At 45.3% G+C, this 14,514-nt stretch overlaps 1 protein-coding gene across 1 annotated transcript in view; it reads left to right on the forward strand.

Moving 5' to 3' along the window:
• AXIN1 (axin 1) overlaps nt 1–14,514 on the forward strand; it is a 71,645-nt gene that overhangs the window by 24,831 nt on the left and 32,300 nt on the right. The gene's annotated exons all lie outside the window — the stretch shown is intronic.

Below are 14,514 nucleotides of genomic sequence, written 5' to 3' on the forward strand. Positions count from 1 at the left end.
CAACTGCATTTCCAACAGTAGAAAAAGATTATTCTTGCACCTTCCAGGGTCAGCCTCTTGCAGACATGCATGGCATTCTCATCTCCTGGGGTTGGCTCCAGTCAAGGAATTGTGCAGATACTTCTTTGCTCCAAAGTTCCTTAACTTTTCCCAGATAATACAGCCTGCGGGGAGAAGGAGGATTTGCAAGTTCAGTGTCAGGAAATAGGTGCTTGGGCAAGTCCTCTTCCTTACTTCTGGATAAAGCACTGTGATAAATTACTGAGTGCTCACCTGGATTGAGGTAGGCAATTCCACCAGGCAGTCACCCTACTGCTTGCAGGAGAGGAACAAAGTGACCCTGCACATGGAGAATCCATGTCACCAAGTCACCAACAGTAGAATTCATAAATTCCTTTATTATTTGCTAAAAGCTGCAAATGCATCTGCAGAATACACAGACATCTGTTACCATCTGGAGCGAGGAGATGGTGCCATTCAGCGTTAACAACACGCACAACAGAGGAGCCCCTTCGCTGCCTTATTCACAGTGTGAGTTTTACATCACGCTGCAGGTGTACACAGAGCCCAGGAAGGTCGCTCCTAGAGTACAAAACCACTGACAAATACTGTCCTCTCTTCGCTGGATGTGACAAGGTGCCAGCAGCAAAGGTTGGCAGCAGCGTCACTTTGCCCTCACATCATGTCACACGGGAGTCCCACCGCTGCAGCTGCAGATACGCAGGCTCAGACAGACATTGGTGTCACAAGCTCCTGCATGTTTTGATTTATTCATCTACAGTTTTCCTACATGGGTTCAGGGACGGGTGCTTTCATCAGCTTCGTGATCAAAATGTGTGCCAAGGATATTATGAGTCATATTCCAGAGTCACTCGTAGTTTTGGAGAGGGGATTAATGGGGATGTTATAATATTGCTCATTTATGCTATAGGCAGAGCTGGCGGCAGTGGCTGTAGTCATGGTTGCCCAACTTTCCCCATTATATAAAACTTTGTTGTAGTTGCTCATATCTTTATCAAACTGTGTTGTTTGGTGTTCTTCCATGCTGAGATTCTGCCTCAGGCTGAATTATTTTGGCAAATTTTAGTAAAAACAGAGAGGGAGGAAATTACGTTGTTTTGTTCATGTCAGAGTCTTACAATTTACTTTACATTGATAACCTTCCAGTTTTCCCACTTTGAAGCAGGGGTTTGGCAAGTGGATTGCTGGAGGTGGGAGGGATGCTGGCAGCTTGAACATGTATTTTGCCATCCATGTGAGAATCTATTCAATATGACTGAATTACAAGCTTGTGAAATGGCACTAGCTCTATAGAAGATGGTTTAAAATTTTGGCAGTCAGAGTATCTGAAAATTATATTTACTGTGATGGTGCTCATGGCTAAGACTTCAGAGACAGGAAACTGCAATTGCTGCTGCTGATGATCATGGAGCCTTCAGCACTCTTTGTTAGGTGAGCCAGCTCTCTTCTCACAGCCTCCAGAAAAGGAACTCACAAAAAAAAAAAAAGGCTTTTTGTGTAGTGATGGGGAGGAGGTGAAGAGGGGGAGTTCCTCTAACAGTGAGCAGGTGGTGTTGGGAGCTAGCAAGAGACAAACTGTACAGGGCATTGGAAGTGGAAAAGAGTTGTCCAGTGCCTCCCAGAGCTTTTGGGTGCTGTAGCTGAAACTGCCTGTACTTCAGCCTTTTTGCTTTTTCCATGCATGGGGTGGGTTGAGCCAGAGGAGCCAACAGAGCAGGTGGGAAGGAAGGTGCACAGAGCATTTGCATTGCCTCTTGTGTCATTGAAAGGCCCTGTAGTAGAAGAGACAGAAGATGCAAGCAGGAAAACAGAGGTCCTTCTGTGCTGGCTTTTGCCAGAGCAGTGCTGGAAGATAGCTCTTCTCTCTGGGAGAGAGTCACTGTGTGTGCCTCAGCTTTCTGTCTGCTCCTTGAGACCCAGATAAGAAGTCTTTAAAAGCACTGAGTTTTTAGGCCCAGAGCATTTCAAATTGTGCACCCACATCTTGAGAAAGTTGTGACAATTTCAGCATTGCAGTTGGCTTTTTGTGCATAGGAGAATAATGACTTTTCCTTCCACCAGAGCAGCAGCACAAATAAATACAAGATACGCTTGTGGAAATTGCCAAGGGGAATCTCCAGCAAAGTGAGTAATGCTGCACTCAACATGAGATTTGGGTGATGTAAAACTACAGAGAGGGGGAAAAATAATGATATGACTCCGTTTATCCTGTGCCCTGAGCAGTTGAAGTTCTGCAGAGAGGAGATGGTAGGTGATACATGAGCAAAAGAGATATATGTTTTGAGCAGAAGATACATTTTTTCCTACTTATGGATTGCTTTTCCCTGCTGACTTAAGGAGAAGACATCTAGAGCAATGATGCATTCCTGTAGTATCTACCTGGTCAGTGAAATTCTGTTAGTATGGTGTGGCCCATATGCACTCAGTAACAGATGGTGGGTGTGTGTCACGCAGATGGGCTCCAGTGTTTCACAGCTCTTGTGCTCCAGGCCATACACAGAAAACAGCCTTTCCCTTCATCCTTGGAATTTCATTTCTGGTTCTGGCATGTGGGATGATTGCACTGTGGCAGTGGGTCAGATGAGCTCCAGTGCTCTGCTTCTGCTATAGAAGAAAATGGTGTCAGCGGCACATGATATCAACTGGGGGTGATTGTGGGCTCATCCACTGCCATCCAAAACCAGGTCTCACCTCTGGGGCTACAAAAATGTGGCTTTTGCAATGGTCCTGTGCTATATTCAGTGTCCCGGGAGTTGTCAGCTGGAGCTGGAGCATTTGAAGTGACTGTAAGGTCTTTTTTCCTTGTAGGTTTTCTGCTGAGATCAGTTATTCAGAGGACTTGAGTCTCTCCACACATCCCCATTTTCACTAATTATCATAGTATCTCTGGGGCCTCCCTCCCCTGTTGAATTTGGTTGGGTGTCAGCAAGTACCTTGTACTCAGAATTTATGGAGGGATTCAAAAGGCATCAATGGAACACACAGAGTTTGCTCATCTAGCCTTGTGTCTTTAAGAAACTGAGGTAAAACCCAAATACAGTCATCTTTTATCTGCAGAGTGGTTAATTTGTTTAGAACAAAAAGCACATTGCTTGCATTGTCACTTATTCTTCCTATGTGGAGCTGTCAGCTGCCTTTAAATGTATAAAGATAAATAGGAATGGAACAAGGCTTCAAACAGCTCTTTTATAGCACTTGGAGTGGACATGGTACGTCATATATATACACCACAATAATGCATGCCAGATGAAAAGATACTGTGGAATCTGTGCAATAAAGGTAAAAGCCCATATATCTGCTTGTTCCAATGGATGAGAACCAAGACAGAAAAAAATCTTGAAGGCAGAAATAACAATAAACCCCAGCACAGTCCTTGAAGTCAAGTTTCACTTGCTGTGAAGTGTCCCCAGGGAAAACAAGCACAGGATTTGCCCGAGCAGTGGCCTAATGTCATAAGGGGATGGACCGCATGTGTCAACCTCTCAAACAGTTAAAAGGTGTTTCACTTCCCTCCAGGTCTGCAGTTTAGCTGGATGCTTTGGTATTGCTGTGTCCCAGGAATGAATCTGTGAGCTCCTGTTCAATTTGCCTATGAGCAACTTCTTTATTTTTTCCCCCTCCCTGCCTCTTTCCCAGCTGATTTTCTCTACATTTTAACATGTGTTTCAATGAGGTGAACTGGTTCTTGCACCTTGGATTGTTTACAATGCCTCTGGAGATGTGTCACCCTCAGCAGCAGAGTGTGCCCAGCACACAACCTTGGAGTTACAGTCAAGGAATTCCCAGTAAGCAGGGATCACAGACCCACCTGCCCTGGCTCCCTTGGGATGCTAGTCTCCATCTTTCTCACTGCTCTGAAACTCTTGCTCTTGGTTTGCCAGTCAGACACCAAATTTAGATCCATTTGTAAAAGAACAGCCATGAGAAATGGGAAACTGAATCCACTGACTTCATTCTTCCTTTCTAAATATGACTTTGTGTGACCTCGATGCAGCGATTGATGGTTTGGCGTCCAGGTCTGGCTGGAGATGCAAGGTTTGGTGACTGTCCCAAAACTAGGACTGTGAAAGAATATTTCATGCTCACCATCTAAGGAAAAGTTACTTTAATCTTTGTTTAAAAGGAGGGCTGTATGTAGCAGCTTCACAAGACTGTCTTCCCTCTGTATGCCTATTTTCCTGGGACAACAGCAAGTTGTTTCCTGCTAGTCTGCTAAACTCTTAAAAAAGAGATAAAATAAGTATCTCTAGAAAAGGAAATACCCTTTTTAATGGCATGTTTCCCTTAGACACAGTTTCTGTGTTTTACATTCCTCCTGGTGGTTGTTACTACAGTTCTTCTGAGGATTTGTCATTGCTGTCAACCTCTAATAGACCTTGTCAGAAAGACAACATGACTCACTCCACCCTCCTCTTGCCCCAGCCCCTGCATTATATTGGCCAGGTCACCTTCAGCTGTGAAGGGAAAGTCAGATTAGGAGCTCCCAGTAGAGACCAGGAGACTGAGTTAGGATTTATACTGTTGTTGTGATGCTGACATCTCTTCGGAGCTGAGCAATAAATAATAGAGCAAGTTTAAAAGGTTTTTGCAGCTTGCCAGTATGTTGTTGTTGATACAGCCTGCCGTTTGTTAACATGATCCAGCAAGTATCCTTTAATGACCCCATTTGGGGAGCCTGTGAGACTCCAGAGCACTGCTAGAGAAGCTCTGTTTTGCGGTGCTGTACTTCTGAGACCTACTTATCTGTCATGGTTGCAGTCAGCTGATGCTTATGAACTCATGTTCATTATAAAGTACTGATTGGAGGCAGAAGTCTTCTGCTGGGGTGCTTATTTTCTGTCCCAATCTAATGGTCTCTTGACTTTAAACTTTGAATGTGCTCCCTAGAGGGAAGTAAAGTTAAATAAGACCTTGCAGGAATTTTTAATGTGAAGGTATGAAACGTCTTTGTGAAGGTCTTTTGCTCAACTGAGTTGTTTTTTCATGTGCTGCCAATATCTGATCCCACTTCTTGACCTTTAATATACGCTGAGAGAGAAGATTAGGATGTTTCTAATCAGCTGAATCTTCCCTCTGGGAGCACTATTAAATCTTGACTCTCAGCTTTATCTCTGCCACGTCTTGCCAGCCCTCCGTGGTTTTGGTTTTGTTACCAGCTGAGGTCAGAGTTCATTCACCTCAAAGGTTCTTGTTCAATGGAGGAAGTTTCTTGGATCATTTCTGTAGGATTTAAGACCCAGCGAGCAACTCTGCTTGGAGGCAGACCTCTTCTCTTCATGTTCCTTGTGAGCCAGACTTTAATCAGTGAAATAAAGTCTTCTGTTTTGTGCAGGATTACTGCTAATTCTGCCCACCTCATCATTAGTAGGGCTTTGTCAAAGGTCTTCATGAGCAAAGCTGAGTGGTTTTGAGATGCTAAGTTAGGTGCCTCATAGGCATTCAAAATATTACCTCCGCCGGTTTCTTCTGCCATCCAAATTTGTAATTTCATTAAAATGCCAAGTTTGTTGGCAATGAATTGGTAACGAGTATTGAGTTTCATACTATTGTTTTGAGTGGAATTCAAGTGAGGCTAGCAAGTCTGTGGTCGTGCAGCTCAGCTTATGTTACACGGCCCAGTGGTACAGGCAAACGGTTTAATGTCAAAGCTGCAAGTAGTCTTTGTAAAACAGAGCCCCCCTGAGCTGCATATCTTCCCTGTTCATTTCAGCTCTCTGCAGTACCACTGCTGTGATTGAAGTATTGGGAAATGAATCCCTGAAAGCAATACAACAATGTATTGCAGTGCTGGGGTTGATGCCCTCCTGAAAAACTTTGGTGGTCCAAGGAAGGACTGAGCACCCATGGTCTTGTTTGGCCCTTGGATTCCAGTGGCTCCCATTCCCCAATGTGATCCAAGTACCTGTAGACTTCCCCTCCCTGTCCTACGTTTTTGAACACTCCAGAGGCTCTGTAGATATGTAGGAAGGCAGTAATGATCTGGAGTCATTGGCCAAAGCTGGATGCTTTGTTTCCATCCAAAAACTTACTCATTCTACAGACCGTGGTCTTAAGTTACTGAACTTGCAGAGAAATGTGCTCGTAATTCCTTTTCTTATAAGCCCTTTCTTGTTGAGCAGAAATTTTGGCAAAGAAGAGTCAATTCACTGGAGAATCCCCAGTTCTGCCTGGTTACACCAGGCCTCCTCAGATCTTTCCTTGGAACAAGCAGGCAAGAGGAAATACTTTCCATTTCAGAGAAGCGTGGACAAACAACGTTGCTTCAGACAGAGAAGAAAAGTGGCAGACGGAGTTACAGTGCTGAATCCTGCTGGCCAAAAGCATGCTCTTGCCTTTATTCAGTCACTCCTGGAACACAGTGTTCCTATTGTATTCCTCCTCACCCCGCTCAGTGCCTCTCCTCGGGCTCAGGGCTCGGAGATGCCCCAACCACGCTGCTGGCAGGTCTGGGGGAGTTAAAAAAAGCATCAAACACATCTCAGCAATGGAACCTCTCCCTCCTTGCCTGACGTTTGGTAAGCGTGCGTTCTGAAAACCTGGATCCCGTTAGAAACGTTCCTGCTGTCTGGAAAACAAAGTACTCGCTCGCCTGGTTTAGTCATTAAGTAAATTTGTGGTTTGGTTGAGACAAAAAATAATGAAGAAAAGCTGTTGAAATCCCAGGATTAATTTGATAGTTTGCAGGCAGTGGTGTTTTTAAGTGGAGCTGCTGCGTTCTTTATGTTGTGAGCAGACCCAGGTACAAACCTGGGCTTTCCTCTTTCCCTGTGCCTCAGAGCCAGGCATTTGGAAGTAATTTGTTCCACGAAGGCCCTCCCGGTGCGGGCGAGGGGGTTGCTCTGGGCCGGGAGCCACCGTGCGTGGGTGTCGGCACAGCCGGGCCGCGGCTGGAATGCCGGGAGACGCTTTGGGCTGCCTGCTCCATCTGCAGAGGGAGCAGCACCCCGGGCTGCAGGCAGGGACGGGTGGTCGCTGCCTTGGCGTGACAGGGAAGGCTCTGAAATGTTGGGAGGTTCGCTGCTGTTACTCTGCCCGTGACATGGTGGCCCCTTCTGGGAAGAACTGTTTCCTCTGGACCTCCTTTACATCTCCTGGCTGCCCTGCCTGCCTTCCCAGGGAAGTAAATCCGTTGGGTACAAAGTAGAGAGGCCCATGCAAAGGTCCCCACAGCACTTTGCAAAGTGTTTCCCCTCTCCACCAGCCCCAATTTACCTGGGACAGTGACCAAGGAAAGCAGAGAGCAGGGAGCTGGCACTGAAGTGCTGTCTAAAATGCCTTCTCTGTGTGTTCATCCACTTAACCGCACATACATATGTATATATATGAAATCACTTGTATTAAACATGGATGTCATTTCAGTCTGAGAAGCCAATTAGCAGAGTGGAGAGCTCTTGCCAATCAGCCTCTTGCTGAATTTTCCCCAGCTCTCAGGTTAAGCAGGGGAAAGGAGACTGCATTATCAGCCCTCCCTACCTGTGTCCATGCTAGTGTTCCTGATGCTCCAGGGAGAGCACGTTTGGAGGGTCAAAAAATCAGGGATGGACACTCAGGTCCCACTCATTACAGGGGTTAGCATGCTTGGATGTTCAGCACATCTCTGCACAAGCTTGATTCTGTCCCTTCCAATAAAACACTAAATACAGTTCTCCTGTGATGTATTGTCTGGCAGAGGCCAGGATGTGGAGGTGTGTGTGGCTCGTGGGTGGCAGCAGTGTACCCTGGATATCCAAAATGCACAGACGCTGCTGGGTTTGCCCTTCATTTGTAGCTTCTGAAGCCGCTCCAGCAACTTTTGGATGGCTGATGCAGCCTGACTGCTCTAAAGCAGTGAGGCTCTTGTTCAGTTGCAATTAATGCAGCCAAATATCCTGTATATTTTATAGGAAATGTCCCTAATATTGTCAGCCTTTCATGACCGATACGGATTCATATGGATCATGTCATCATTTGAAAAACCAAATAAAACTACTGTGTTATGGTATGAACTCAGGCTAATATATTGAAATTAATCTAGGCAGAAACCTGTTGTTGTTAGATATGGAACAGAATGTTCTGCAGCATTTGCTTTATTTCAGGAAGATGATCCAATTGTCCTGTTAATTGTTGTGCAGACATTGTGTTGCCTTTTTTTTCCTCATTTTAATGAATAATTTATGCTTTGAGCGGTTAAATAAATGAGGTTTGTGGCCTTATTCTAGGGAAGACATGCATTGTTTTTAGGAAGGACTTGCTTTTATTATTTGTCAGACTCAGATTTTTGCAGTTTTGATTTTAAATCTGTAACTAGAGGATAAAATCCAGTATTACATTGGGGTGATGAATGAGCACAGCCTCGCCTCCATTGGAAGGAGGAGCTGGGAGGGCTGGTTTGAAGATGCACAGTCAGATGAAATCTTGAGGGACTTGTTCTGCAGTTTCCTTGGAACACAGTGGTTTCATCCTGTTGTCTGAAAGCCTTTCCTAAGAAGGTTAGGGTGGTGATAGGGCAGTACAGCCACAATATTTAGCCTATCTAGTCCTTATTTGCCTCCTAAGGCAAACATTTTATTTCCTGCATTTCAGCTTCCTTCCTAGATTCTCTCCCCCACGTTGCTGTATCCTATGATCTGAATTACTGGTTGCAATTAATGCATCCTCTGTACATTACTGCTGCCTGAGAAGTAGCATGTCTTTGGTAAATGCAAACGAGTTAGAAACTGGAAACTCAGTCTGGTAAATCTTGAATTTAGCTTTTGTAACTGTGCTTTAATACCTCACAATAATTGCTGAAGCTCCCCATTAAATAATCTCCATGTAGTCCTAAAATGGAATTGAATGCTTTAGAAGAAAAGAGAAGAAGAGCCCTTATCTGTACTTTTAGTTACATTTTTATTTATTTCCCTTGTTCCTCTGGCGTGGGAGGATGAATAGGCAGGGAAGAAGATACAGATTTGCAAAGGCAAGGAGTGCTAAAGAGCCTCGGTTTTTTTCATCAGCTTTTAAAAGCCAGACTGTAATCATAAATTCCCTGATAGCTGGAGCATGCAGAAGTCGTCTTTAAGCCTACAAGTGACAGGCTGCTGTTGCTTTTCAAACTTCAGATTTCATTTTTTTGTAAGACATAACTTTGATCTGGTTCCTTTGTAATGCTCTGCAGAGCGCTGGGGCCGCTGCGCTCGCCGGCTGCAGAGCTGGAAGTGAACTTTCTTGGCAAGAGCCATCTGGAGACCTCAAAGAACAGATTAACTTGTCCAGAATTGATGTGATCTTTGAAGAAGCTGCCCTTGCCTGGAACACATGTGATTAGCCTGACATTGGCAGTGATAAAGTTGAGATGCGCAGCAGCGTCTGAGTACCCAGAGTAATTGGGAATAGTGTTAAGTGGAGCAACCCCAACAATCTGCAGTCAGATTATCAGGTAAATCCCCAATTTTAACCTCCTGAGCCGACTTTGCATCTTTAGTGCAGGTCAAATCCAGTCAGGAGTGAAGGTTTTCAGATTTCCATCTTCATAGACTTTTTGTTCTTAGCTCCAAAACGTTCCCATGATGCTGGTTTGGGAAGAGCTGTAAGATGCAACTTCCGTGATATTTGTTGGTACCACAGGTTGGAAACAGACTTTTCTGTTCAGGTGGTAGATTAATGTAATCTTGTAAGCCGGACTCCGTGGTGGATGCTGTTGTAATCCCTTGTTTAAAGGTGACCCTGCTGCTGGGACACTTCTCAGCACATGCTGTTTAGACATGCTGGAGGGATTTGCTTTGGCTCGTACATCATAAACCAACATGTGCAGCTTTTAATTTGTTTGACTGGTTGTAATAATGAAATGTGGAACTGCATGAAGGATATGACAATCACCTGCTTATTGGTAGATGTAAGTTTTGGAAGTAAGTGGCCAGCTGGAGGCTCAGCAACCTGTGATTCTAGAAGGACGTTTTGTTTCTTGGATGGAAGTAAGTAACTTTTTATATGATTTTTTTTTCCGCACTGAATAAATGGAACATGTCAAAATAACGAGCTGGAAGGATGTCTCAGCATTAGTCTGCATCCTCCCAATCACAAATGCAAAATTAGCAGAGACAGCAAATAAGAGTAATGCTTAGTGCTGGTTTCCTAGAAACAGTTATCTTCAGAAACACAGGACTGCAAAAGTTCAAACTAATATTTCAGAAGTTGGTGTGAAAAAGCAGAGTGGGAGCTTTTTCACAGAATGAGCGGTTGGGTCCCATTGAGTTGCAGCCCTGATCTGTGGTCTCAGGACACCGTCCCTCAGCCCAACCACCACCCACCAGCAGGGGAAAGGAGGAATTGTGTCCTGCTGTGAGGTTGCTCACTGCAGTGCAGGAGGGAGAGCGTCTCGGCTCCTCCACCTGCCATCGGCTGTGGTGACACATCTGGAGTTTCTGCAGAGCTCATTTTGGGGTGTCCTTCTGTGGGACTTCCCAACATCCCCAGAACTCCTGCAGCTCAGAACTTTCCAAGGTGACTCACAAAGTTGGGGTGGTTATCAGCTGCCTCACGGCATCCGGAAAAATGGGATTTCTCCCGTGTTAAAAATGAGCTGCTCACCAAAACTGTGGTTCAGACTATGGCATAGGAGGAAAACATCTGCAAGAGCTGTTTAGGGAGAATGCATTAGAGTTTTGTGGTTGCCAGCTTTGTGAGTCTTTTTTCTTCTGGATTTGCTAATACTGTGTCTCAAACAGCTGCTTCCTTGGTAGTGTAGAGGTTTGGAGGAGCTTCCCATGCCACCAAGGGTTTTGGGGTTTCTGGGTCAGGGAGGTGGGGCACTCTTGCAAGGGGAGGCCTGCCTGGATTCTATCACAGCTTCAATTCTTTTGAGGAAAAATTTTCTTCCAGAAAATGTCAGTGTCATAAAAATTTAGTGCTGGAGCTGGAGACGGTGGTAGCAATGAAAACTGATGGATTGATCAGCTTCCCTGTTAAACTGGGAGCTGTTCCAGCCGTGCTGGAACTGCTAGCAGGCTTGGGGAGACTTTGTCTCTCAGACCTGCCAGTAGAGTGTTGCACAACTTATTCCCTCCAGTGGAAATTTAAATTCTACAGAAATTAGTTGCCTAGAGGCCTTTCATCTTCAAGGAAGTTTTCTTCTTGCCTTAGTGGTTTTTTTCCCCATGCTTGATGAAGAACATCAGTGAAGGAGGTACATAACTGGTGAGAACCAAAGGGAGTGCCACTCGGATTTGGCTTTGGAGGCGGGATTGGTGAGCTCTTCCTCCCACTGTGGGTGCTGAAGGTGATGCAATTCTTCCCCAGAGCACACCGACCCTGGGATATTTGCATAGAGCAGAGAAACATGTTTGACAAAGGTTGGGGACTTTGCATCTTTGAATGAAAATTGAAATAGCCATCGGGGGAAGTTGCGTGAGGGAGACTGGGGTTCCCAGGCTGGAAGGAAAAGGATGCCCTTAGGGACTCAGGATGCAGTGGGAACTCCATATAGAGCAAGAGTACTGAAGAGGACCTCGCCTCTCAGCTTGCTTGCATTGAGACTCCAAGATCTGATGGTGCTGATGTCCCAAGTGCTGGGTGCTTGGTCAGAGAAGTGAGAGATCTGGGGATGGATGGGATGCAGCCAAGACAACATGCAAAATAAACCCAGAGCAGGTAGAAGGAAGCCTTAAGGAAATTCTTGCTGTTTTTCTACAGCAGTTTAGGCCCTTGTCAGCATTACCAGAATGTGCAGTGATCAGCGGAGGGCTTTATGCAAAGGAAAGGCAGCTGGTCAGGCTGACTTACTCAGGTCGCTGTGATCTCTGCTATAATTGTTCCCTATGTGATTATTTTGAGGGTTGAGCAACTGAGAGCTGCAGAAGAGACATGCAGCTTTATTTCAGCAATGTATGAAATGTTCTGTGTTCGTTTCAAAAACGCTCATTGCTCTTTCTGTCTTAAAAAATGAAATAAAATTCTGGAAGGCTGCAGGAATTTTTGTGAAGTCTTAACTTTAAATGCTCACCTTTCCTTTTATCGCCCTTATCAGTGCATGGAGCTCGGTATGTGAGGTTTTTAGCTGACATTTCAAATCGCTCTGAGGGTGCCTGAATCCCTTTTAAAGCAGCCTCCCCTCTCAGATCAGAAGTGACCAGGTTTTTTTGTTAGACTCCATGTTCCTTTAATGTTTTCCTCCTAATAGATGTTGAAAGCGTTCTTCAGAGGCACAGCACAAAACATTCAAATAGTGATACGAGCCAGCTGAAGAGAGTTGTCAGAGAGAGAGAACATTAGGAGAAGGATTGAATACAGATGGATTCCTCAAAAGTAATGTAACCTGTTATGATTGCTTTGAAATCCTGTACCCTTTCCATCTCCTTATGCCTACCAAAAGTTTACATTTGCTTTGATGTATTAGAGGCAGAGCAAAAGTGGAAGTAATCCGTGTTGTATACATGCTTAAGCGTGTAATTTTAGCTAAATACAACAGTTGTGACCAAACCTGCATCCGCAGTGAGAAGACCACAGCCAGGGAGTGTTGTGGGAGAGCCCAGCCATCCCAACTCCTGCAGAGGTGCCAGGGACCTCCCAGGACCCATGTACTCACTCTTGGTTCCTTCAGCCATCACAGTTCCACACCCAACGACCTCTTCAGGTGCTCTCTGCTGCTCTGTCTTTATATCACCTGATAAAAAGGAGAAATGGATTGCCCCTGTGCATTTTATTCTGTATATCCAAGTACTCTCTTGGTATACTGCTAGAATAATCCATGTCGCTTCCAGAGAGTCCTGGCAAAAGGTCCACTAGAAGTTGGTGCTGTATTTTAATTGGGTTGTCCAAAAATCATCCTTCTCTTTGCCCTCAGGGAAGGCCTGAGCTATCCATCATTCCTGCCTCAATTTAAGAGGTTGTCTCAGCCGCCATCACACTGCTGTCATGTTGGATTTGACAGGAGGGTTGCACTGCACCGCACTCCTTTAATGTTCAGAACTGACCGTTCTGCACAGGGAGAACGGCTGAAGGGGGCTGGTAAGGTTTTCACTTATTATCCCTTGCTTTTTAGGGTGAACTTGTTCAAATTATTTCCAGTACTTGCCCTAGAAAGCTGTTGTGAAATCTGATGGAATATAGAAATGAGTTTGCTCCAGTGCACACCTGCAGTGACTGACAGAAAGTGTGCATGCTAGAAGGTATCTGTGGTGACTCACCATCCCAAGGCATCCCTGTGCTCATCCCCAACTGACTCTGTATTGTACCTGAGCATGGAGAAACCTCACAAGGCTCCCTTCTGCCAAACAGCCGTGAAAAGCCTCAGCTGGCTCAGTTTTCAATGCTCTTTGCACCGTTCTGCAACTATGCTAAGCTTCAGGAGAAATAGCTTGGAGTTTTGGTTGGTTTGTGGCACACAGAGTATTTTCTCTTTCTGAGAGTAGGAGAGTAATTTGTTTCTATCCGACGCCATGATGGACATGAAACAATATGATTTTTCCTAGTGACCAATGAATATCCATGACCCCTTGAATTACAAGGAAAATAGGGTGTGTGCTGAGGACCCAAAGGGCAGGTGAATAGGAGCCGGGTGAGCAATGCATCAGCTGAAGGCTGTAACCCCGTCCAGTTCAGGTTTTAAAACACTTTGATAATGCTTCCATCCCGATACACCGTGTGCCATATTTTACATAACAGCATCCAAAAACCTCTGCCTTAAATGGGCTCTCTGCCAGTCTCAGTTTGTGCAGTGCCTGTCCTGCATTTATACTCCATGCAGATATACACAAACTGCCAGCTTTACCCTTTGGTCCTCACCTCTGGTCCCTCCATCTGTGTGTTTCTCATGGGTTTCCTTGTCTTATCTAAATGTAAACTCATCAGGGCAGAGGCTGTTTCCTGTTGTCTGCAGGACTTTAACCACTGCAGTAGAACCAGAATCACTTTTCTTGGCAGCACGGAGAAGCACACATTGTATGATGTGTCCTCCATGGAGATGCTTGCACAGCGCCCTTTGCAAATCACATCCACCAGGTGCCGATTACTGAGGTACTAAGTAAAGGATGATGCTGAGGAGCTTTGTGATCTGAACTGAAACGGGACTCTGATTCTCAGAGCTTGGAAAACCCAGGAATTCATCAACTTCAAGATATCTTTAAAATGCTGCACTTCATGCAGAGGGGTGGGCAGGGAGAGCAGGGGATTAAAGTGCTCTTTGGTTTATGTGAACATTTCAGCTTGTTCCTTCTTCTGGCACATTACAAAATGACTTAGAGGAGAACAAAATGCCTGCATGGCCTGTCTGTCCTGCAGGGTGGCAGAGCTGGAGGCATGTTGGCAGCAGTGGCTCTTCTATGCTGGTGGTAGAGTCAGCATGAAGGAATTTGTGCCTGCTTGGTTCACAGGTTGCTTCACCATCAGGTCTCTACCTGAGCAAGGAACTAATTTCCCAGGTTAGCTCATGCAGGCAGCCTCCCTTCCTGACCTTTTGCTGAAGAGGAGGCTGGCCTGCATGTGTTCTTGAATAACAAGGCATGGGTTGTGTCCAAACCAGCCTCCACAGACCGCTGA

The sequence above is a fragment of the Chamaea fasciata genome, unplaced genomic scaffold (genome assembly GCF_029207755.1).
Source record: "Chamaea fasciata isolate MVZ Bird 193981 ecotype frontalis unplaced genomic scaffold, bChaFas1.0.hap1 SCAF_16, whole genome shotgun sequence".
Lineage (NCBI taxonomy): Eukaryota > Metazoa > Chordata > Aves > Passeriformes > Sylviidae > Chamaea > Chamaea fasciata.